The 25,669-nt window shown below is 41.1% G+C and overlaps 1 long non-coding RNA gene across 2 annotated transcripts in view; it reads left to right on the forward strand.

Moving 5' to 3' along the window:
- The window catches only part of LOC122800778, a 1,511,100-nt gene that overhangs the window by 637,409 nt on the left and 848,022 nt on the right, over positions 1 to 25,669 (forward strand). For both annotated transcript variants that reach the window (XR_006364639.1, XR_006364640.1), the window contains one exon: positions 23,476 to 23,856. This is a non-coding gene — a long non-coding RNA (uncharacterized LOC122800778). The remainder of the gene's footprint in view (positions 1 to 23,475; positions 23,857 to 25,669) is intronic.

Below are 25,669 nucleotides of genomic sequence, written 5' to 3' on the forward strand. Positions count from 1 at the left end.
CAGATGGAAGAGGAAGAATACTCTGATTATTATTCTTCTGAAGAATCCCTCTCCTATGCCTCCCAGCTCCCTTCTTCCCTGGGATATGGTTCCCCAGAGGAAGAAACTGTTGATCCAGACTCCCCAGCAGAAGATTTAACCTTTGGGGAAACTGTAGCTAAAATGAAGGAACATTTCAAGTGGGAATCCTCAAAATGACAGAGGTACAAAAATGGTATGACCTCATCCAGATGGATTTCCCAACCCCTACTGCTGTTCCTCCCATTCTTCCTGCTCTTCTGGATGTCTTCTCAGCAGCATCCGTGAACCTAGACTTTCAGCCCCCTGCCCACACAGGACTGATAGGTTTTTATAAAGTCCCTGGGCATGCAAAATTCCTAATAGTGTCCAGCTGCAGACCGAGCAACAGTTTCCATTTCAACTGACAAGGCTTTGAAACTACTGCCTTCTGCTACCCTCCTCCCTGCTGACAAGGACAACAAAACCAAGGAGCGCTTGGGTAAGAAGGTATACACTTCTGCTACTCTGGCTTTCAGAGCAGCTAATTATCAGACACACATAGCTAAATATGCCTTATCCCTGTGGGAGAAAATTTCCAAAGAACTGTCAGACTCCCCAGACTCAGTAGCCAAAGCTCAACTGTGTTTTCTTGTTTCCCTGACTTCTCAGGTTACCAGGCACTCTATCAAGTGCAGCTATGATGCTGCTGAGGCCTCAGCCAGGCCAACAGCATCAGCATCTGCCTTAAGAAAATATTCTTAGCTACATGTCCAGCCCCTTTCAGATGATTTTAGACCTAAGCTGGTAGATGCTCCTTTAGACAATGCAGCACTGTTTGGAGCAAAAGTGGCAGATTTATTCAAGTCCTTGCAACAAGGAAAAGAGATGCAAGATTTAAAACCTCTACTAGTTTCCCCTGTACTGAAACTTCAGAGGAATTATCCATCCAAAACACAGTTTATCAGAAAATACTCACAGCCTGCTACTGCTACTGCTACTAGGCCTAGGAGAGCATCCAGAAAGTAATCCACTCCTAGCAGAGCTACCCCATCTACCAGCCAGAGGCGTTCCTTTCAAGACAGGGCAGGTATTGTGCTACTACCTGTCATTCTTGGAACCTCCACCACCTCCTTCTATCCCTCTCTCATTAAGTCTCTGTCACCGTCTCCAAATGTGGAGACTTATCACTTCAGACAACTGGGTTCTGTCTATAATAGAAAGCAGGTACTTCATGACCTGGCTCACTCCATCAGAGAGAATTCCACAGTCTCCAGAAGAACAACCCCCCCCCCCTTTTATAACCAGTGCTAAACAGCCTTATGACTGAAGGCTCCATTCAACCAGTGCCACTATCTGCAATGGGAAGAGGCTTCTACTCCAGGATTTTCCTGATTTCAAGAAAAGACGGTTACTGGTGACCAATTCTGGACCTCTCAGCTTCTTCCTTTAGATACCTACCTTCAGAATGCTTACCTTTCCAACTCTTTCCGCTCTTCCTCCCTCAAGGCTTCATGGCCACTTTGGACATCAAGGATGCCTACCTTCACATCCCTGTAAGGCCCAGTTTCAGGAAATACCTGAAGTTCTCTATGGGCTCTTCTCACTTTCAGTTTTCTGCCTTGCCCTTTGGGCTTTCCACTGCACCCAGAGTCTTCACCAGATGTCTGGCACCAGTCATTGCCTACTGCAGGACAAGAGGAATCCTGATATTCCCTTATTTGGATGACCTGCTCATTCAGGTAGACTGCAGACAGACCCTCCTGCAACATTTACAAGTTACCATTGCACTCCTACAGTCCCTGGGGTTTCAGATCAATTTCCCAAAATCACAACTGGAACCTACACAAGACATAGTCTTTTTGGGATGCAGCATCCAAACGGACATCATGAAAGCCTACCTCCCACCTCAAAAGGTAGAAAGTTTGACACATTATTTTTGTTTCTTCACACCAAAGACATGACTACAAAGCAGTACCTCAAGCCCCTGGGCTACATGGCATCCACTATACCCATGCAACCTTTAGCAAGACTCCACACGAGGAAGCTACAGTGGTACCTCAGGTCAGTCTGGTTGCAGCATTCCCACCCCCTCAAGTACAAGGTACCCCTCCTGCCCTGTCTCAAATGGGCGATATGTTGGTGGTGAACCTCAACTCGGGTCTTTCCCTCAAACCTCTTCAACCAAAGCAGACCATGTACACGGATGCCTCAGACTTGGGCTGGGGAGCAACTCTGGGGCACCTGAAAGTGCAGAGAGTGTGGCCTGTACCACACAGCAAAGAACACATCAATATCTGAGAAATGAGGGCAATATTACTGGCTCTGCAGGCTTTCCAAACCAAACTTCAACCAGGACCCTTGAAGCTTTTTACAGACAATACCACAGTGCTGTGGTGTTTCAACAAGCAAGAGGGGACCAAATCCTATTTACTTTGCAGACTAGCTCTCCTGGTGTGGGAACTGGCCATCTCCCAGGGAGTGACCTTACAGGCAGTATACATACCCTTCCAACAGAGTTCTCAAGCAGATTCCCTCCACAGATCCATGACAAAGGCACATGAACAGATGCAACACAGAGATGTTTTCCTGGACCTGGTCCACCGGTGGGGTACACCTCAAATAGACCTGTTTGCCTCCTCTATCAACAGGCAGCTTCCCCCCTCCTGCACCGCACTACCAGAACCACAGGCTATGGCAGCAGATGCCTTTTCAATTTCCTGGAAGGGGATGTTTCTCTATGCACCCCCCCTTCCCACTTGTTCAAAATGTCCTGCTGAAGATCCAGCAGTACAGGCAAGAAATCTTGCTGATTACTCCCTATTGGCCAAGACAGCATTGGTTCCCCCTACTCTTGCAATTATCCAAGGGCAATCACTACAAGTTACCTCTCAGAGTGGACCTTCTCATACAGCACAAGGGAATCCAAATCCACCCACAGTGGAAATCTCCTCACCTCACTCTGTGGGTGATAGGATTCTGATCCCTTTCAGACTCCTTGCAATGAGTGTCCTGCAGGAGGCCAGGAAACCAAATACCGGGAAATCTTACCCATCAAAGTGGGAAAGATTCTCCATATGGTGTCTCAAAAGGCAATTGGACCCATTGCAAAGAGAAACTCCTCTAGTAGTGTCTTACCTGTGTGAACTATTGCACAAGAGGGCTAGCATTCTCATCCATTAAGACCCATTTGTCTGCCATTTCTGCATGTCTTCCTTTGGATCCCCCTTCAGCTTCCAGACTGCCTGCAAAGCTGTTCCTTAAGGCGGTACTTCATCTCAGGCCACCAAGGAAATCCTCTCCCCCTCCATGGGACCTGAACTGTGTTTTAGAGAAGCTCACACTACCCCCATTCAAGCCAGCTGCCAAAGCTTCCCTAAAGCATTGCATATGGAAACCTGTCCTCATGGCCTTGACCTCTGCTAGAAGCGTGTCCGAGTTGCAAGCCCTCATGATTATTTCACACAGAAAGGGTAACTTAGAACTAACCCTTCCTTCATACCCAAGGAGGTTAATGACCTTTCCTTAAACCAAGCCATCCACCTGCCCACCTTCTTCCCCAATCCACAAGGAGACTGTGAGAGAGTACTTCATTCCATGGATGTGCACAGACAGCTCAGATTCTATCTGCACAAAACCAGGTCCATCAAGACAGGCTGACCAACTGTTCATCTCCTTCCACCCCAGGGCCCAAGAGAAAGCAGTATCTAAACAAACAATTTTAACTTAGATTTCCAAGGCTATTGCCTTTTGCTACAAACACCAAGGGGGATCCCTGCAAGGTACTGTCAAAGCACACTCGACCAGGGCAATTGCCTCTTCTGGGGCTTTCTTCAGAGGTTTGGACACTTCCACTATACTTGAAGCAGCCACTTGATGATCTCTGCAGACCTTCACCAAACATCACAAGTTAGACCACATTTCTAGGGCCAGAGCTGGATTTGCCAGGGCTATCCTCCTAGGATTCCTGGAGAACTCTATTAAGCCATCTCCCCCTTCCTGACAGTGAGCTTTGGCACTCGCCCATATGTACAGAATACTGCAACATGTGAATAGAAGGACAGAAAAGTGTAAACTCTTACCATAACCATAGATGTCCTTCTCTTCCATGTTGCAGTATTCTTTCCCACCCACCTACCCCTCCTGTTGTATGGCAGTTCCCTTTTTGGATGGTACAGGACTGGCATTACCCTTATAAGGACTGGTTCCAAATGGGGCACTCAGTTCTGAGGGCTGGTGCATGCAGATGTCACTTTTATGGCCCACACTCTGCTAGCCATGTCGGATGTCCCTAGCACCATACACTGACTGAATTTTTTTGAATACTGGCCGGATGTTCAGGTAGCAAGAGGAAAAAAAACACATGTACAGCATACTGCAACATGGAAGAGAAGGCATCTATGGTTACGGAAAGATTTTTACACAACTTTTCTTTACATCTCATTGCAGGCTGCAGGGATCCACATCTTTTACATGTTTAGACTTGCTAATCTTTGCAGAGTCTTTCAAAGTGTCAGGAATTTCTCTCCCTTGAGTGAGAGATCTCTTACATATGCTGGGATTGCAAGATAACTGTCTAGTCTTGCTTGATTCCCGCGCACATAGAATTGTGTTTTGAGATGTGAAATGGACACCTCGGTTCAAAGAGATTTTCCTCCACATGGAAAAATAGATATTTAGATTTATTTCTAAGGTTTTCCAATCAGACTTTGGTCACTGCAAGGCAATACGTCAGGTTTTTGGATCTCATTGCTTCTATGATTCTCATGATACCTGTTCCAAGACTACATGAGAAAGATACAGTGGTGTTTGAAATCCCTTTGGTCCCATCATCAACACTTTCTTTTCAAATCCCAATGCTGGGGTTTGTCAGGTCCCATCATCAACACTTTCTTTTCAAATCCCATTGCTGGGGTTTGTCAGAAAATAAATATTTTGGTGGAGAAAACAGATACCCTTGAATCCAGGTGTACTCTTCTTCCTCCTCACTCTTCCAAAGCAGTTAGTTGCCATAGACACTTTGGACTGCTTTGTGAGCAATTTCAAGAGGGTAAAAGTACAGGGGATGTAGGACAGTAAGGACAGATCCAAACATAAAAATATCAGAGATCCTTGTCCTCAGCAAGGCACTCAGCACTTTGAATCATTCTTAGTCTCTGAGACCTCTTCTAGTTGTTACAGACAGTATCAGTCATGTGGTACATTAAGAAGCAAGAGTGAAAACCAGGTTGTATCCCCTTTTGCAGACTTGCCACGTTGGCTTGGGGTGTAGCTTTACAGCACAATCTCCTTGTACAAGCATACTGCATTCCATCAAATCAAATTGTGAGGCAGGGAAGCTGAGCAGGACCAGAGTTGACTGTCACAAATGGAAACTAGATTGGGGGGGGGGTGGTCTTCCTATATTTGATCCATATTTTGGGAACTCCGTTAGAACCCTTTGCCTCCACTTTGAACATTCAACTGGCAAGATTTTGCTCCAAGACTCCATGCTAGAAGGTCTGGAAGACTGATATATTTTCTTTTCTTTGGAAAGGAATGTTCCTGCATGCTTTTCCACCACTTTCACAAATACCCAGGATACTTCAGAAGAAATCCCCTGGGATCATTATGGTAACTCCCTTCTGGCCCAGGAAGCCTTAGTACTCTCCTTTTGGAAATGGCCCAGGTAATTACCAGCAACTTTCTTACAGACTGGGTTTGCTCCTGCAAGAACAGGGGTTTTTGATGTACCCCAATGTATCAATCATCTTCAATTGACTGCCTGGATGATAGGGTCTTACTTTCTTTTAGACATCTGTTAACTGAGGACATGCAGCAGGTACTAATGGAGCCAAGAAAGCCTGCTGCTATAAAGTCATATATTAGCAAATGGAAAAGGATTTCTACTTGGTGCAAACATGACCAGCAGCCATTCAGGACTAGTTGTTCTCTGGTCTCAAAATATTTATTTGTGTGAGTTACTATCCTGTGGCCTTTCTTATTCCTCTATCAAGGCTCATTTATCAGCCATTTCAGCATGCCTGCCCATGGATCCTCCTCCTCTTTCAAGGCAGTTTCATGTCAAAAAGTTCTTGAAAGGGGTTTTGAGTAAGAGGCCTTCAAGAAAAATGGTGTCCCCTCCTTGGCATCTGAATTTTGTGTTAGCGAAGCTAACACTTGCTCCATTTCATCCAGCTAATCTGGCTGACCTGAGGTTCTTAACATGGCGAACAGTTTTACCAATTGCTCTGAGCTTTGCAAGAAGTCTATCTGAGTTGCAAGCTCTTATGGTTAGAAAATCTTATCTCATTTTCCATAGGGACAGGGTTTTTTTTGAACAATTGTTGATTTCTTGTGAAGGTAAGAATAAGAGATAACCTGTGTCAACAGAAGTTTAATAACAAAATAATGAAATGCACCTTACTGTTTGTGAGAAGGTTGAACAGAAAGGAGCAAAAAGGCAAAACTGCGAACGCAAATCCTGTCGACTCTGAAACGTCGACGTGTAGCTTGTGTTTGCAGTTCTGAGCATCGCTATTTTGAACTGGATTGCACTACAGTGGGGATCGGGGAAAATTACCCTTTTCCTCACTGTAGTGTGATCTTGGAGTTAGAATATATAATTAGCATACACAAAAAACAGGAATGCAGCTAGAGTTAAATGACCCCAAAGAAAATATCAGCATACAACAACAACACAGAACTTCAGGGATCATAAACAATGTAGAAGAAAAACAGGTTCTATTCAGCTCAGTTCGTAGAATCAAGATACTTTATTTGGTAAGCGCTTTCATGGGAATGACTCACACTTCTTCAGACCATTCAATAAAATACATTTAAAGCCTCTCCATTTATATAGGGAACTTTAATTGGTATCAATCAAATCATGACTACACCATTTTCCAGTCTTAAAGTAATAAGCACACCCTAATATATTATTCTTAAAACTTTTGTCTTTCTAAGTGCTTATACAGACAGAACCATGTTTAAAACACATGTATACACTACATATATGTACAGTTGCATCTATCATTTCTCACTTTCTATAAAATCTTTTATTATCACATTCTCATGATAGTCCCAAAATTATATACACAAATGTATATCAGATCACATGTAAATAGATGTATAAAGTCTATATATGCCATACAGATGCTACTAATATTTTCACTAACAATAAAAATGCACATTAACAATAAAATACATGATAATCTTAGGCATGAAAATAAAAATAAAATACGTAATATTATTTATGAATACTCCTATTCTTCAAAATAGGCTTCAGGGGAACTCTGTCATTTAAGCCACTGCCCCTGTCCGCCTGTAATCGAATGATCCATCTCGCTTCTGAAGTCTCTGTCCTGTTACTGATATCCCCCCTCTCTAATTCTCATTCACCATTTCTATAACTATGAACTTAAAGGAACGATTTTCTCCTTTTAGCAGTGCATGTCTGGCTAAAGTATTGGTTTTATCCCTTGTTCCTAATACCCAAAAGATGTTCTCTTATCCTATATCTAAATTCTCTGTTTGTTTTACCTACATAGTATCCTGAACACAGGCCAAAAACTGCTAAATATACAACATTTTTGGTGCAGCGATTAGCTGTAACCTTAAAGTGTATCCCTTACCTGTGTCAGGATGTTTGAATTTATTAGTTGCATCTATCCACCCACATTGATTACAGTTTTTACATTGTATAGTTCCTTGATGTTCCCCCATGGATCCATCCTTCTTGGGTGCATAACAAAGTAGCTTTTTCAGGGATTTCTTGTTCTTGAATGGGAAGCTGGGTTCATCCCCTACAATTTCCCTAATTCGGGTTTCATGTGTCAGTACTGGCCGGTATTTCCTTACCACATGTTGCATGCGTTTTACATTACTTGTGTAACTAGCAGATACCTTCACTTTAAGGCAGAATTATTAAATTCTGGTATTATTTTCTCTCTGAGAAGTATGGTTTCCCAGTTGTATTTCTCAGTGTCTGAATTTCATTAACTGTACCTATGATATCATTTTCCTTATAACCTGTATTTTTAAACCTTATACAAGGGTCCTTGCCCCCCCTGCGAAACAGTAGAAATATGTATGCATTTAAAACCTTGTATTTTTCTGGGTTTATGGAAAAAGTATGAAATGCTCACCAGGCTTCATCCTGTTAGGCTACTTGTACAGAAAGTACTTGCAGCCAAATTGCCAGAAACTTATTGAATGACAAGAAGAGTGGTGTTAGCTTTATTAGTTGGTGTTCCACTACTGTCCCAGAGCAAGTACAAGTCTGAATCCTGTATCACGTGATGCTGCAGCTTTTCAGCACATTTCCAATGTCCCAGAGCAAGTACAAATCTGAATCCTGTATCACGTGATGCTGCAGCTTTTCAGCACATTTCCAAACATCTCTTTGCCAAGATAGAACATTCTGTAGAATGCACAAGTACTAATGCTTATCATAAGGGTCACTGCAGAATAACTTTTAAGACAAATGTGATAAGTGCAGGTGGTAGTTGTCTAATGGTTAGATCTAATATGCTGTTGCACATGTGTTGAATATATAAACGATGACCAAGTAATCTCTGAGCATCTATTTGCACATAGTTGATCTGCTCTTACTCCATTCTGTCAGGGAATTTTGTCCAAAAGATGTAGGCTATATGTGATGTAGAGCATAGACCCCTCTAGTGAAGGCTGACAGTTTTTGGATGTGCCTGCTTACCCATGAATCACTGATGTGCTTTGGTAGCTAACCCTCACCTCCACCCCACATGCCCAGATAGTTACTCTGTGATGATGTATTGGATTGCTGCACTTCATTGTCTTTCATCTTTTCTAGTCCTTGCTGAAGATGCAGTAAAATTAACTGGCTTATTTAAAAAAGCCAATGCCAAATCTTTCTTCTAGATTTATATTGTAGTTTATTCTTATAGAAACTCAACTGTTCTCAGGCTATCTTACAGCAGACAGAATCCCTCTAGTATGTCCCTGGTCTGCTTCAGAGCCACCTCCCATTGGGCCATATACAGAACTCCACCAGGAACCTTACAGCAACAGTTTTATATAGATGGCAGAACTGTTTCAATTGGAGGAGGAAGGGCTTCCCTGATAACAGAAATCTTTTTCTTGTAATGTGGCCCTGCAGAGAAACCTCATCTCAATTGCTAGTACTCATGTTCATGTTCTTGCTCTGGTCAATGTCCACATTTTGCAAGAGCAGGTGAGAAAAGGAATGTAAACTGAAAGGTAAAGCAAGATTTTGCTGAGATCTCTGCTTCCATTTCAGTGTTGCATCATGGTTCAGCACTGACAAATGTTGTAGCTGTTGCAGTAATGTACTTGTCAGTCTTGCACTCCTCTTTGTCATCACTCCTGTACAAGATTCTGAGGAGCTTTAAGTCTTTCTTGGCTACTCCTTCCTCCCCTCACACATAACCAGAACAGTCAACTATATTGCCATAGCTGTAGCTTTGGAAGTACTGGTTCTCATCCCAACTATTTTGCTCCCTGCAGCAGATTGCATGAACTCATGCTAGCCATTCAGATGAAGCCCAGAAGGTAATGACATGCTAAGGTAGCTGTTTAAACTGGGCATCCACTTGTTTGCATTGTATTGGTCTTATGTACATGAAAAAAAGGAACTGAGTTCATAATGTGATGGTCTCTTTTGAGTGGTACGGTAAACAAACGAGTTATTGACCCAAATGTGGACACCTTTCTTGACCTGGTCATAGACTTATTGTAATATATGGGACTGAGATAATGCTGTATATTTCTACTAGTTCTGTTGCAGAATATGCCTGACAGGCATAAGCCTTCAAGTCTACCTAATAGCTCTAGACATAGTTAGCAATTTTTTTTCCTATGTCACTTAATTGGAAGACTAAGGAGCTAATGCATTATTCTGTGACTGGGCCATAATTTACATTGCTTTTTTATTTTTTGAATCAAAAACTTAGACTGACTCTTCTTTCCTCTTCTGCATGTTGTGATAAACTTTTAGTGGAGGACTGAAGAGTGGGATCTCACTGCATGTACAACATGTTCCGTTTTATTAAAAATGGGAGCCACCACTCAGGTTTGCTGACCTGTAGTTACGCCCCACTTTCTATACAACAATGAAGAGGATAGTTAGCCATTTTATCCCCATCTGCTCCAGTGTGATATACTTAATGTATACTTACCTCCCTTGGATATCTCTGACTTAGAGCTACAGTGATGGACCCCAGCTCATCAGAAATTGTAAGAACTGCCTAAAGATAGGAGGGCTTATGCCACCAGGTTAAGGGAGGTTCTAAGAATATTCTTTTCATCTTTTGACTGCCTCCCAACCAGTGATTAACACTTCCTGAGTGAGGTTCTGCCTTAGCCTTTTAAGGCACTGTATTGTGTGCCAGAGCAACTCTGCTACCTGACAAGTTTTTCTGATCATTGTAATAGTACTCAATTTTGGGATACCCGTCTGCAGGTAGTCCAGCTGTTTGGCCCACCCTATCTTCTAAAGTTCTACCACCCATCCAGAACCTTAGCTAATACCCTCCCATCACTATGCAAGGACACTGGTTGCATGTGAGGTGCATTGGTTGATAATTTTACCAAACATGGTTTGCAACAATCAGTCCACTGGTTGGCCTGCTTAAAGAACCCAGTAAACACCATTTGTTGTTGTTGAAAGCAGCAGCTGTATTAAGATATCCGTTTCCAAATCTGACATTGTATCCTCTCTGAAAATGTTGCATAGTTTGTAGTAAGCATATTCCCACCCCAGATTTGCATAATCTGTGCTTGATTAAATTGCCCCAGAACATGGCATAGACTCCTGTCTGCATGGTGCCAGTTTCCCCCCTGGGGAAATCTGAAAGAAAGATGGTTGGTCCAAATGTCACAGCCAAAAAAGGGGTATGTACCTTGTTCTGAGATGCCATGGGGTTAGCCAAGGCCCCTAGGAATCTCCCACCAAAGATAAATATTCTGACAATAGATATGGGGAGAAACATTGCTAAAAACATTCTAAAACCATTTTTCTGTGGAGAAACTGAAGTCTGTCTGATCCCAACACCTTTATGTTGAATTGAGAGTTCCAGATAAACGCAGCTAATGAAGTTGACTGTGACATGCAATGGTACTTCTGGTCTAAAATGGTGTAAAATTAGCTTATTGAACTTCTTCCTTTCAGACCTACGTGTAATTAGTGGTATGGCACCATGATTGCCATTACTTTGCATTCTTGGGTAGTCTGATCAAAACATGCCCTTAATGTTTGGTGTAATGATGAATACAAATTGATATGAGCAGTGTTTTTAGGGTTGTTCATTAAGCAGCATAAGGGAGATTCATCTTTGAATAGTGGCAAGGAAAATAATCCAGATGTTCTTCATGTTACACTGTTGCAGTCATCATATTTGGGTTATCCCTGCCAGGGTAGCCCTCGGTCGGCCCGAATACCAGAGAATTAGTATTTGTGCATTAGTTGCTGTCGCTTGAGGACTGATGTCAGGTCGTCAGTGATATAAAGGAAGGCAGCCGACGCCATTATATCAATCTTTCTTGCCATGGAGCCCAAAGCAAAAGCAGTTTGCACGAGTGCCGATTGGCCGCTACCTGAGTTTTCATTTCTGAATTGAAGTTGAAGTCTTCTAAAGCTAAGTACCCCGTTGGGGATCCTTTTTTCTTGCACTAACTGATGCCAGAAAAAGTTAATAATTGTCTTGCTTGTGGAAAGCAAATACCACACTGAGACTTCCACTCTTACTGCGTCACTTGTCTAGGCCCAGACTACGACATCCCCCGTTGTCGCTTCTGTGCTTTGTTTAATGCCAGAACTATTCGTTGTCGGGCCCTTATTGTAGCCAGATATTTTCATTTACAGTCCTCGAATTCCAATATAGTTTTGGTAAGCCATCCAACAACAGATCTTCCCAAAAAGCATAAAGATAAAGACAGAGACAGACCGCACAGGTCCACACCTTCCTATGACGCTTCTGTTGAGCTAGTAGTCAGTCCTCCGGTACTCAGTGAGGTGCTTTCGCAGCCCCTGATGCCTGCTTCAGTTGATTTGCAAGCTGCTACAGAGACCCTTTCGGAGTCCAGTATGCCACAGAACTCTTCTTCGTCTAAGGATCCTGTGGTTGTCTCTACCTTGGATCGGTCCAGAGCCACTGAGCAGGCACTGGCTTCTGAGGAAGTTCTTCGCACCACCGAATCTCGACACAAACTGATGCCTTCTTTCGCGACTACTGTTCTTTTGAAAACAACTGAGTTCCTTAGGCCCAGGGTTTGAAGCACACCCAAGAAACTGACTACCCACTCTCAGATGCCTGCTACCTTGCCTCCATCTCAAATGCTAAAAATGGCAGAATACCTTATCATGCTGATTAGGGGAAGCCAAGCCACCCCCACAAAAAGGAAAAGAGGTCCGTCTCCAGTAGTTTTGTCTGAACAAGGGTCAGTTGAATATAATGCATCTACCTATGAAGACATACAGCCCCTCTCCATTTATGAGGATTCTGATACAGAGGAATCCATTCCTTCAGCCTCTCTTCCAGAGGATTTTTCCTTTGGGGGAACCCTGCATACCTTAAGGGAGAATTTCCAGTGGGAGAGTCAGGACTACCCTCAGTCTAAAAAGAGACTCTGGGAATTCCTAGATCTTCCGCAACACAGACCCTTAGCCATCCCCCAGTCCTGGATGTGGTGGATGATGTTTTCCTTGAATCCAGCTTAACTCCAGATGCCCTCCCTCCTGCTCCCAGAAAACCAGACTGGTACTACAGAGTCCCTGACTCGCACAAATATCTTTTTAAAAATCCTAGAGCTGACCCTGAGTTCATTTCTCAAGGGCCAAAAGGGATTTAAAGCAACCTCTGCTAAGAATCCCACCCCCTCAGACAGGGATTCCCGAGCATTGGATAGATGGGGTAACAAAGTATACACCTCAGCTACTCTTGCTGTCAGGGCACTACATTGTCAGTTCCATATTCTTAAATATCGGCAACATACCTTGGAATTCCTTAAACAAAAAATGTCTCATTTCCTGCATGGGCAGAATCTAAAGATTTACAAGACTTAATGCATTCTGCAAGTCAAGTAACTAAACACACTTTACACTGGTTTTGACACCCTAGAAGCTTCTTGCAGGGCAGCAGTCACTGGATCTGTCATTAGAAGACATGCATGGCTTAAGGAACAACCCCTGCCAGACCATGTCAAATCTAAGTTGTTGGATGCACCCTTGCACAAAGATAACTTATTTGGCACTAAGGCAGAAGAGGTCTTAAAGATGGAAGAAAATGCAAAATCTATGCAAACAGATTTTTTACAGGTCCAGCCCCCTAGGTTCAGCAGGCTTTTTCCCTCTAAGACTGGTCCTTCCCTGCTCTGAGTAAGCAGGCCCAGCAGAAACAGACCCCCCCCCCCCACCAGATAGCAGCCCCAGGGAATGCAGAGACCTAAACAGTGGACGACTACCACTTCAAAACCAGGGAGTTCTAAGCCACCCCCTTATGTTAAGAACTCGCAATGACTCACCTCCTCCCTACTTCCCCTCTGTCCACCTTCACATACCCCTAGGAGGAAAACTCTCATTTCACTCAAGCACCTAGGCCACCATTACCAAGGACCAGTGGGTTCTGAACATTGTGTCTCAGGGATACAAATTCTCTTTCCAACCCCAAAAAGGTTCCCAGATCTACCACCAAATCAGTGGACAGAGGCTCAAAAGGAAATCCATTCTCTGCTCTGAGGGCAGCAGAACATGTTCCTGCAGAAAGGTGCCCCATCCTCAATCTATCCATTCTAAACACCTTCCTGGTGATCCCAAAATTCAAAATGCTCACCCTCCAGCAGCTGCTACCCATGCTCTCCAAGGATGCTTGGCTAGCCACCCTGGACCTAAAAGAGGCCTACCTCCACATTCCCATCAGGGAGTCATGCAGAAAATATCTCCGCTTCAGGGCAGGATGTCAACACTTTCAGTTATCTGCACTTCCCTTTGTTTTATCTACTGCTCCCAGAGTTTTCACAAAATGCCTGGCTCCGGCCATTGCCTCTTGCAAGCAAAGAAATATTCAAATTTACCCCTACTTAGACAACTGCCTTATTCAGGCAGACAGCCAGGAAAAGCTGCTCAAACACCTGGCCTTTGTAAAGAGCCTATTAACCTCCCTAGGGTACACAGTCAATGAAAAGAAATCCAAACAGGTGCTCCACCCAAAGGATAATCTTCCTGGGAGCAAGCCTGGACACAGCATCCCAGATGGCATACCTTACAACAGAGAAACAAATTTTCCTGTCAGCTTACATCTCTCAACTGGCCACCAGGCCCCTGCTCTCTGCAAGGAAAAATCCTGCAAGCCCTGGGGTTCATGGCATCTTGCATACTCCTCATTCCATATGCCAGACTGCATATGAGGAAACTTCAGTGGTACCTAAAGAGCCTTTGGTGTCAACACTCAAGACCTGGAAACTCTTCTACCTATTATTCCTTGCCTGAGGAAGGAATTTCTTTGGTGGGCAACAGCCTGCTCCCACAAGGGGCTGCCTTTCTCCCCTCACCCTGCCGCTCAGACCCTCACCACAGATGCATCAGACTATGCTTGGGGTGCACACCTGAATGTCAGGTGCATACAGGGCCAATGGAGCCCACAGCAAATCCTCCTGCACATCAATCAAAAAGAGATGATGGCTGTGCAGCAGGCTTTGATAGCTTTCAAGCCCTGTCTCTCTCCAGGGGTTCTCCTGATCAAAACAGACACCACTGTGATGTGGAACATCAACAAGCCGGGAGGGACTCGCTCCTACCCCCTGTGCAGGCTGGCCATGACCCTTTGGCTCACAGCCTCTTCCATGCAACTACACCTGTTAGCACAATGTGTGTTAATGTGTAAGTAACACCTCCCCAGGGATGTTATGAGGCCTGACACTGCAGGCAGAGGGCCTCTACACCCCTGGAAGGCATTAATTACACAGAAACTCACACCGTGGAAGGCATCATTGCACTTAGAGAATGGGCTGTCTGTAAAACTGTTTATATTTTTTTATATATTTTTGATGTAAAATAGTTCCTCCTCCTAATGTTTCAAACTTTCTATAGTATATAATGGTGTTGGAGGGAGCATTTTACATCAAAAATGTATTAAAAAAAGGTAATATAGTACTTAAGTCAAACACAACAACTTTACAGACAGCCCATTCTCTCTCTGCTTCTCTCTCCGTCTCTCTCTGTCTCTCTCTCTCTCTCTCTCTCTCTCTCTCTCTCTCTCTCTCTCTGTCTCTCTCTCTCTGTCTCTCTCTCTCTGTCTCTCTCTCTCTCTCTCTCTCTCTCTCTCACTCTCTCTCTCTGTCTCTCTCTCTGTCTCTTCTCTCTCTGTGTCTCTGTCTCTCTCTCTCATATACACAGTCTCTTCTGCTTTCACACATGCACATACATATACACACACACAGTCTCCTCTGGTTTCATACTGGCATTCACTCACACAAGCATAACTCTCAACCTCCTAGAACAAAAAATCTGGACAAAGCCAAAAGTAATGGGAGGACAAAGCCCCAAAAATAGGGACACATTTTAAATATTGCTCTTATAAACTTTTAGAAAGTTGCTAGAATAAAAAGTCTTATGCTTGTATTATTATTTTCTGAAAAATATAAAGCGTGAAATTCAAATGCCTGTCATTATTTAGTGACTTCACTCCTCACTGATTTGTACAAAGTTTCAGAAAACCACAAATTGTATGAGGAACAGACAAAAAAAAAAGAGAAAAATCTGGACATTCTGAGAAAATTTGGACAGCTGAAAGCTATGCACACAAGACTGCTCTCTCTCAATCTCAGTCTCTTCTGCTTTCATACATGCATTAAAAAGCAAACGCACTGCTTGGTAAGTATAAAGTAATGGCAGCCATTAGTTTCTTTTCAGTCCGAGTTCCACGGCAGCTTGACGTGCTGCTGCTGTGAAGACGCAGGCTTGTTTTTCATCTGGCATTACTTGTACACTACTACCCTGCTGGAAAACATTTGTTCTCCAGTCAGGGTGCTGAGGTACAGTTTGCCCATTCTCTAATGGTTGCTAAACTAAGGTACTATGTTAATGGCAGTGGCATAAGGTAGCATCCTGATTCGACATGCAGTACAGATTCTCTTCTGGTGTTACATTTGCTGCCTGTTGAGTCCGAGTTGATTATTTCTATCTTTTTTTAACCTGTGTTAACTTTTATACTACCATTGCAGCTGTTGGGTATACGTATGGATCTGTGCATTTCCACTGATTTTCCCAAAGATGTTTCTTTATATCTAGAGCAATTTTATTCCCTAGCCATCTGCTGAAAAACAAATCTCCATGCACTATTCCTTGACCATTGTGAATCATGAGGATTCCTCTGACTTCCATTTCATTGCTTTTAGTTGCTCATTTGAATTAATAGTGTACCTTTAATGCCACAATTTTACTGATTTAAAATATTTCACAAGTCATAATTTGAGGACTATAGTACCCTATGTTACTTTTCTGTACAACTAGCCATGTATGTTAGCTTTTTTACTTAATAGGCAATTGTATATTTAACTAGACTTGTAAGAGCTGTTTTTCATTTATTGCTGGCTGAGTAAGCACATATGTATAGAGGCATACATTTGGTACCACTTCCTAAATTCCTGGGCATTTTCTTTTTTTTACATTCTTTCATATGTGCTGCTTCATTACTTGATTGCTATTAGCAGTGCATAGATAAACTGAACAATTAGCACCTAGATGTTCTGGAAATTTTGATAGACAAGACAGTTGAAAAACAGTGTGAACTGACTGAAAGAGGTTTCTCCTTTTCTCCCAAAAAGAAATGGCCAGGAGTTGCAATGCCTAGTACTATCTGTTTGTAACATAATTGAATGTGAAATTGCAGCATTATGAAATAATTGTCATCTATCTCTGTGGAGGTTGGCTTTCCTACTTTTGGAAAAAAAAACATTGCCAGTTACCTTGATTTCCTAATCTGTTACTGGACTTTAAGATCTTCTGACTTCCGTTGTATCCATGCATTGGTTATCCTCTGAGACAGTAAAGCAATGAGTGTTAAAAGCATGTCATGAACAGATTGGTAATGCTGTTAGGTTTGGTGATGAAGACAGTGGCCATCCTGTGCCACTTGCGTGCATACCATGCTTGCTCTGTAATAATACCTCTTGACCTGCAGACACTGAAAATATGATGCAGCGCAGTGGTGCAGCAGTAATGCCACCTCACAGCGAGAGGTTCTCTGGTTCGAGTCTCAGCTGGGGTGCCTTCTATGCAGAGTCTGCATATCCTCCTTGCGTTTGTGTGCGTTTCCTCCAGGTACTCCTGTTTCCAGCCACATTCCAATGATATGCATCTGGACCATTTCTCCCCAGGCCTCCATTGAAAATAGGCTTTGTCCTAGTCGGACTTTCCTGGTCAACAAATGTTAAATAAATATAAACAAAGCCAATAAAATCTGGACACCTGATTAGCATAAAATGTGAATACCAAATAGCACACAAGTCTTTCCACTTACAGTAAAAATGTGAAGAAACAAACTGTTGTTGCCACCCAAAGGTTACTGTAGATGAAAGTTCCAATAAACATAAAGTAATTAAAATAACCACCAGTAAACATAAGGTAATTAAAATAACCACCATGGCTGATCAGTCCAAACTGTTAAAACTTAAAACTTGATTTATTATTGCATATTGCAAAAACAGATAAGCGCTTTCACGTAGCTGAGTCTACCCTTCATCAGATCCTTAAAAAGGTTTTAAAACAGGTTTATATACACATCATGTGACTAATAATGAATCCATTAAATATTCAAATTACTTTCAGGTAGAGCACAAGTTGTTGAACAATTTCTAAAAGTCTAAAAGAGACAAAGGCACTATTTAATAGAATGTGCATCTAACACTGGCTTAATATTTATATTACTGTTTATCCCAGGAAACAAATGCACTCAAAGTCTCAAAATCCATCTAAGCTCAACTCTTTCTAAATAATTATTGTGATCCCCTCCTCTTGTGTTCAGATTTACTTGTTGTAGTACTCTAAAATTAAAACTACGCCTTTCAAATTCTATCAAATGTTTCGCTAATGCATTTTGTGAGTTCTTATTTTTTATGTCATACAAATGTTGGTATATTCTATCCCTTAAACGCTTCAGGGTTTTTCCTACATAATAACTTTGACAATGGTTACAACTGGCAAGATAAACTGTTAGTACTATTACATGTAGCAAAGAATCTTGGTTTAAAAATAAAATTCAAGTTTGGATGGTGATAATGTTGTTCTTTGCAAATCACTTCACACATTCTACACTTCCCACACAGGAATGTGCCCAAATGCTCATTATGCGTGACAGCACCCCCACCTTTTTCTACACACAGTAACCGCTTCAAATTTTTATTATTCCTGTAGGAGAAACTTGGTGTTTCACATACCCATTTCTTTATTTCTTCATCCATAGTTAATAAATGCCAATTACAGTAAAAATGTGATATAGTACTCAAACATGTTTAACAAAAACAGTGCAAAACAAAAAGGATGGAAAAATATAAATACACTATTAGAGTATAAAATTTGTAAACTTTAATGAACTGTATCACAAAATTCTACTGAACAAGGTTGATTGTTTTGCTCCAAAAAGAGGGCATTGAAAGATGCATGTCTTTCTGTAAATTATTGGTGTCACTAGTATGTTGGTCATGTACTGTGATTTTTTTTCCATGAATTAGACCGCTTTAAAAAAATCTCATATGAAGAGAGGGATTCAAGAAATTTGTAAATGGGTACATCAACTCTGAAAATAGGAACATTCTTCTAAAATAGGAGCATCCTAAATCAGGCCTGAAAATTGGAACATTCCTCCAAACTACAGACAGTTGAGAGATCTATTTGTAATATTGCATCAGTGTCCTCGCTCGTATGTCTGCGGGTTCCTGCCAGCACTGGGATTTTGTGACTTGTGTGATTGTGCAGCAAAACTCTTTGGGATGTCTGGTTCCCAGTACCTTGTGCATCTGGCCAGCATAGCAGAGATGTGGCTTGATGTGAAATGTGACCATCTGGAAGCAGTAATTATGGATTTTTCTGATTCACTACTGCTGAGAGGATGGATGTGGTCATATGCCTCTCAACTGCTGTGATGTAGACATCACACCATGATTTTGGACCTAAATTTTAGCTTTGCTCCTGCTAGGTTTGTTGCTTTTCTCATAAAGTTAAATTTGCATATGGGGACCTACATTATTAAAGTAAATTGTATACAAATACTCCATGCCAGTAGCTATATAGGGTCTAATATCTAATGAACTTGTATTGAGAAATAAGAAATAAATTCTTTTTCTAACCCTGGATAGTGCTGTGATATTGATTGATTTGAGCTTGATAGGTATGGGTGTGGTAGCCATCTGTATTTGATCTTTGCTTGAAGCCAGTCAGATCCCAAACACAGTGAGAAGAAAACTTATCCCTGTTCTGAGAGGAGGTGCAAACTGCAGAATTCTTAGCATCATTCTTGCCATGGTCTTAGGAATTCACTGAACTTATTCTCTTCTCGGGTTATTGGTATCTCATGACTGATCTTGAGTGATTAATGTGCGTCTGTCTTCTTTGACGTAGTTCTTTTTGGCAGCAGAATGCATGAAATTCATTGCACTAATTCATATGTCTGTATCTACTTAAGAGGCATAGTTGAGATTAGAATTATTTCTGTACTATAATTCAGATGAGTCAAGAGCACACCAGACCAAAGTTTATAAATCCACAAGTAAAACACAATTAGCACTTTTGTCCCTTGTGAATAGGACTTCCTCAGTGCTAAACGTGTTTTACTTGTGGATTAATAAACTGGTCAGGTGTGCTGTTGACACTTCTGTGGTGAGTTTTGCATTTAGTGTTTGAGTTTCAGTGGTGTTTCTTGGTTCATAATTCAAATGAGACATTAAATTGATCTCCTCATCTTCTTGGATTGGTGTTAGCTGATGTGGATGTTAAAGATGCCATGAAACTTATTGAAAATAGCAGGGGAAATTCCTTCATGCCTTGGCCAATTTTCCCCTAATCAGTATGAATACCACCTTAGGTCTTCACTGAAAAGAGGCTACTGGTCTAGTGGGAAAAAGCCCGTCAACTAAGCATAAATCAAATATAGTTCATTATATTTAAGAAAATGTCTTGTGTTAGGCCTTTGATAAATATAATATCCCTTTCCTTTTAAAATATAGTGGGATTAGTTAAGTACTGTTTCTGTCTGTATCTGTGTTTTTAATATTTCCTGTGTCTGAAACTCTGGTGTTTATTGTAAGTAAATATTTAGCATTTTCATGTTCTTTTATAATTTATTATTAAATATATTTAAGCTTTTCACTGTGGCTGGTCTTTTAGAGGATACTTATATTTATTTGGTGACACTGTGGCCACTCCTGAAAGCCTTGGTGCATTGATCAAACACTACCATTTACATTAGTAGTAATCTTAGTCTAATTGGGTACCGTTGTAAGAGCCTTAGAGTAGCTGGCTTTGGAGTATTCTGGTGACGGTGTCTACCTTAGTGTGGACAGAGGGGGGGGCCTTTCCCAGGTAGGTGTGTGTGTGCGCGTGTGTCAGTTACTTGGAGCAGGGATACAGAGCACTGGTTTCACAGAAATGGTGGTGGAGGGCTTGGTTTGGGACACTCAGCTGAGGACTTAACTCTACAGCTGTGTCAGTGGAGAGTCTTATTTGAGGCCTGGGGAGATGGAGGCAAACCCAGCCCCAGAACAGAGTATGTTCCCTGTGTGCTGTTAAGGGAAATTGTGCTTGGTACAGAGAGCTGCATCTGGAAAAACTGTGTGCATCTATTTCTATTCCAAGTGAACGTCCCTCACCAGTGTACGTGTTGCGAATTGAGACTCCTTGATTACTGGCCCAAAGGAGGGACATCACATATGCTATCATTAGTTCTTGCAAAATATCTCCTGGTATTGTCTGCACAAAGATTTATTTCTTTTTCATTAGGTGCTGGCTGTGTAATTGTAATAGAAGCTATATATTCTCTTTTTATGTAGTTTAATTATTAATGAATCTACTTGCCTGTCTAACCACTCCTCTGACGCTTTAAATTACCAACGGACTTTATATTGTCTGTGTTTGAAGCCAAACTCCTCTACTTTAAACAGAGATGTAAACACACTGCTTACAGCAATTCTTTGTCAGGAAATGTCTGTACCTTTTAGGTTGTCTGCTGTTAAGGTCGCTGTCTCTTTATCCACACAGTCTATTTGATCCATTAAATGTTTTGTGGGAATGTTCTGAAACTAAAATAGTCTGGTTACTTTATTTAAAAAATTGTGGCATATTGCATACTAGATGTATCTGCTCTAATTGCGTTTTAAGTACACTCTTTTTAAACCAGAACAGTGAATCAAATAGATCTGTGGTTTATTAATCGGTGTGTGATTTTTTTTGTAACAAAACTAGTGAATAGCTCTTATCTCATTAAAAATGTGAGAAGATGTATACAAGTCCCTTAAGACCTAGAAATTTGATCATAAATTTTGAATCGGTAAGAGATTTCTGGACATCTGTACCATGTTAAACATGATGTATGCTGACAGTGGACCTCCATTTCAGGTGTTACTCTACAGCAGTGATTTTCACATTTATGGCCATATATACTCTGTTTATTTTTATCTATGAATTTTAAAACACTTGGTTTACCTTTCACAGACTTATGAGAATTTTATTTGATTTCATGGTTATAAATTTCCTTGGAGATGTGTCTTCATTTATAAGTACCTTATTATTACTTGCATTGAAAATGTTCCAATGAACTATACTTTACAAATGAACTCATTTTTCCTTTACTGGAAAGATGAGAAGTTGAGCAGTATGACTGTTTCATTGAATCTTACTCTAACATATTCCCTTTGAGTTTCTTTGGAAGAAAAGGAGTTGAGTAGTGCTAACTCTAACCTAGATTTATGGATTACATTTAATAATCTTGTACTATAGGACCGGCTGTCTGACATTCTTGTGAATCCTTTGACTATGGTACATTCATTGGTGATCTAAAGGTTAGAGCCCTGCAACACCTTGTACTTAAATGTATCCTTGCTTCAGCCACAGTAGAATATATTGTCTAGGTTTCTAATGGAGAGTAACATGGATTGCCTGTACTAGTGCTGTCTGGATGTCCTGGCTGCTCACCTAATGGTACAACATTCTTGGGTATTGTACCTTCCGTAATGGGGATCCAACCCTTCAGAAAGGCTTGTTGACCCACTCTTACCAGTGATCCTGTGGGTAATAAGGCAGTGATGGAGATTGCCACGGTGATCTTGACAACTTTAAGAAAGAAGGCTTTTTAAAATTTTGTGTATGCCTTCTGCCTTGGTGACGTAAGAGACTTTCATTCTCTCTCTCTGCTTTTTGGAAAACCTATATAAACAGGCTTTTTTCCCCAACATCTTTACTAAATTTCCACATGTGACAAAGGCAGAATGAAATCACTTTAGTTGTAAACAATTTACATCACAAACACCATTGAAGCAACTGTAGTCATAAACATTACTAATCACTTATAAACATTCTAGTCATTGGCAGTTAAGCATTATATAGCTTTCATTCAAATCCTGCCGCTTAAACCTCATTCCTGCTCTGCATGTACTTTTCCCACAATTCTCATTTTTTTCTATGTAGTTTGCTCCTTCCCTTTTCTAAAGATCCCAATTCCAGTTGATTTATCTCTGTTACTATATTCACTGCTTGTAGTAAAGTTGGTCTAGACTTTGATTTCCATTTTCTAGTAACTGCTTTTTTGGCAGCCACCATAATTAGATGCAGCAAGGCTTTACTATGTCTAGGCAATTCTGATTCTGTAGCATAACTCAAAAAAAATAATCTCCCCAGTCAGTTCAATCCGCCCACCTAGCATCTCTGGCAGAGCAGCCCGCAGGGAATACCAAAAGTCAGCCAGCTCATCACACCTCCAAAAAATATGTTCCCAGCTACCTGTTTCTTGCCCATCGCACCTCCAGCATTTGCTGTCCACCCGAGGAAAAATTCTTTGGCGTCTACTTGGGGTATAAAAATACCTATGTAAACATTTCTAGGCAAAAATCCTAAATCTTCTAGACTTTGTTGCATATTTGTGAGATGTATATAAACAGGCTTTAATCCTGTTTATAACTTGAAGTCCACTAACTGCCATGCATTACTGAATGTTATATTACACGTTTCCCCTGTGTTGACCTTTTTATTGAAAGGTGCTGTGGGCTGAAAAATGTGGCAACAGTTGAATATGGTTTGGCATTATTTGGATTCCTTTTACAGACATTTTCAGCAAGAAGACAGAGACTTTTCCTTGAAAAAAGAAATACAGATGTGTAACACTTGTATGCTGTAGATTATTCTGAATAAGTTTAATTTGGGTGATGTCTATGACTTGGTATAATTGTATGCTGATGTTCGTTAAAAGTAATTTGTTGTATTTTGTAGTTACGTATTCTGTTCTTTTTCACTTTTAGGCTGTTCGTGTCAGCAGTTCTTTTTGGATATCTATTTCATTCCCTTTCATCATCTGCTTAGAAAACTTTCATCGCATTGATTATAGTTGTTTCTGGGATAACCTCTCCAATACTTAATGTGACACATTCTTCAGCAGTCAGTACGTATTACAGTTGAAGTACTTGAAGCAAATATCAGAAGGTAGACTATTTCTCAGGCCTCGTCTCTTTTATAATTATAACCATCTCCTGAGGCCTAGCCCTGGTAATGCAAAAAGAGAGTTAAAGTACCACACCATCTCTAAACTACTGGATTTACACCTTCAGTTGAAACTGTTATTTTCCTGCCTTCCTCAATACCTTTAGAAGCAGTGGTAATGACCAGACTTTGAGTAATACACAGTAAGTATACCTTTTTAGCATGATTTTTTGACTGTTCTGAACAAATTGTCTTTATGTAATTTGCAGCTAGTTGTGTAATTATACAACAGTGGAAAACAGAAATTAAATTTTATATTTTTATTTGTCATGGTAAATTTGATTTTGCAGGGGAGTAAACTTTAATATTAATGTTGGTTCATTCTTTCATTCATTTCCTGATGCCTCACTTAATCCAGTTTAGGGTTGCTGGGGGACCAGTTGCTCTCCTGTCACTGTGTGCAAGGTGGAAAAACTATCCTTCCTTGAGGTGCTAGCCCACCATAGAAAACAATACACCGACTTACACAGTTACACACACACACACACACGCACACGCACACGCACACACACACACACACACACACACACACACACACACACGCACACACACACACCTCTACCTGTAGTCAATTTAGAGAAATGACAATTCACATGCGGCCCATCGTTTGGCTGTAGAAGGAAGCAGGAGCACCTAGTGGAAATCTTCATGGACACACAGGTAGGCAGACTTTACCCAGAGGGTACCCCAGCTGTGAACTGAACTGGAAAACCCAAAAGCACTGTGGACCAATAACTCCCAACTATAGCGTCACCATGTTAACATATTGAACAGAATTAAACTATTGTAGTTCTATGTAATAAATGCATATTGAGGGGAATAGAATAGATATTTAAGTGTCTGTTGCCTCAGTAATTATGCGGCACTTTTGTATTATGCAGCAGACCGCTCAGATGAAAGCTTATGATTCTTGATTTCAGAATGATGGGATAGTGCATGCAAGCATTTCTGAAACCAAGCCTCCCCTCCTATGTATAGTATGGACATTTGTTGTCCTCCTTAACCTACCACAAAGGATAAGGTTCATCTGAGGAAGGCATGTTAACTACTTTGGTGGAAGATCCGAGTGTTGCACCTGGAAACTATATGCAGCTAAAGTACTTCATAAAATGTAGTAAAAATCTAGCATATGGTGTGGAAACTTGTATTACCTCTCACCCAGAGATGTACCTTTCACTCATTTTAATGCATTCCCTGAGTGTTTCAGCATGAATTTTGCTCTTTACTAGTACAAGAAACAACCCTATTGCCCATGATGAAAGGTGCATCATATCACTCAAGGTTAAAGATTACTATCTTGTATATGTCCGTGCCATTATGCCATAATAAATTAAAGGAATGAGTACGAAATCCTTGATCAAGAGAGCTCTGCTTTGTGCACTGCTATGCAAAATACAACACAGAGTAATATTTAATTATGCATGTTCTAGCCTAATGTGGTTGGAAATGTGTGAAATAAGGGTTTGGGAAGAGGTTTTGAAATTTGTAAAGAATAAGTTGCTTTATAGAGAGGTCGAGACAAAATAGTCTTAGTATATAGGGCCTTAAGTTGTGATTTAAATCTTCTGTCTGGCTGTGCTGTGAATGTTATGTAATAGGAAAGTAGTATAAGGGATGCTTCTTTTTAGTTTGCAGAAGTTGTAGGTCAGTAGCAGCCTCCTTCACAGTTTGATAAAAGCCAGGGATTTGATGAACTTGTTGGTTAAATTGAATGGTAGCATTTTAATACTTGGGAATAACAAGGACCTCATAAGAAAGTTTCCTTCTTTCCTAAGGAAGATGGTAGCAATGTTAGTAAGAATGTATGCATCAACTTTAACTCATTATATCCAAGTGACACCTCCAGGTGCATCGGCAGTTAACTCCTACTGACACTATTAGGCATCAAATATTGCTTGTTCATAATTGCATCAATAATTCCAAAACCATGCTACGTAGAAAGTTTTAAAAGATTCC

The sequence above is a fragment of the Protopterus annectens genome, chromosome 4.part1, assembly GCF_019279795.1.
Source record: "Protopterus annectens isolate FY-2018-M chromosome 4.part1, PAN1.0, whole genome shotgun sequence".
In the NCBI taxonomy this organism is placed as follows: Eukaryota; Metazoa; Chordata; order Ceratodontiformes; family Protopteridae; genus Protopterus; species Protopterus annectens.